This window comes from Psittacula echo (genome assembly GCF_963264785.1).
Source record: "Psittacula echo genome assembly, chromosome: 2".
In the NCBI taxonomy this organism is placed as follows: domain Eukaryota; kingdom Metazoa; phylum Chordata; class Aves; order Psittaciformes; family Psittacidae; genus Psittacula; species Psittacula echo.
Window position 1 is genome coordinate 44,068,404 of NC_137737.1, and position 1,310 is coordinate 44,069,713.

Sequence of the window (1,310 nt, forward strand, 5' to 3'; positions counted from 1 at the left end):
CAGTTCATTGCCCTGACCTTGTTCCCCAGGCAGTGTCACAAACAGGTGAATTTACACAATGCAGGGATCAAGCACTGTAGGACACACTTGAGGGATGCAATATTCTCACATATGATTTATTGCTCCAGAGAGAAATCCCTGCTTAGCTGCAGCCTGAGGCTCACCTGAAAAATAGCCCTCAGCTGTTAGAAAGCACACAGAGCCAGTAGCAATGCTTGGTGTTCAGTGTACCTGAACAGCTACTTGTTGATTGTGTACCAGTCCTCTGAAGTGGTATTGACGTAAAGCCTCATACTCTTTAGGCCTGTGGGTATACCTATGAAGAGCTAGACTTAGGTGGTTCACTCAGCCAAAACTTATCACCCATATCGGGCAATACATAAACTGTAATTACTTAGATAACCTGGTCAGTTATTGCATAGTGTGAAGATATAGAGCAGCCATATACTTAGAATGAGTATTAAACAGCAAGCCTGTCTCCATATGCAGGTTCCCATGCTAAATCGTTTGACTGGGTGGGGGAGAGCAACATGACATTAAAGCACAAAAAATAAAAGAAGAAAAATTAGTGTAATATTTTTCAGTGGTCAAAGCCCCACAGCAGCCTGTAGCTTCAACTTGGATATCATTGTTGGGAGTATTTAGGCACTTGGTAAGTATCTGGATAACATCCAGCCACTATATGGTGGGGATTATCAACTTAATTTTATAGAAGGGAAACTGGGGAAGAGATTTTAAACCCATTTCCAGTTACCTGAAATGTTGCATCCCACTAGTTCTATGAATCGCATTAAAGATCAAAAGCCATCAGCAAAAGATCAGAAGATTGAACCCAGATCTCTCGAGGCAAAGGTGAGCACCCATACCATGTGTATGTTTTCTTTCAGTCAGCTACACTAAAAGTCTGATCCCCAAATACCCTGATCATACAGCCAGTACAAATACAAAGAGGGCTCCCTACACAGCTCTCCTCAAAGCAGCTAGTTATCTAGAGATTTTGTACAAAGTAGAGCACGTAGGTTATTCCCAGCAGGATTTTTTTGCAGCTATTAACATCAGCACTGAAGTGTTGCACGCACACAACCACTGTGCAACATCCAGGCGGTCCAGAAGGAGTGCTCAGGTCTGAGAAAGAGACCTCAGAAACACTTACCTGTCACCAAAGTCCAAAATCCGTCAACAGTGACCTTCACTTAACTCTCCAGTAAGTGGAACAAGGCATGCAGTGTACCTGGGCCACAGTAGGGGAGGTTGGAACAAATACAGTCACAGCCCCATTCTGTTTTCATAGATGAAAGAAGAGTCACCAC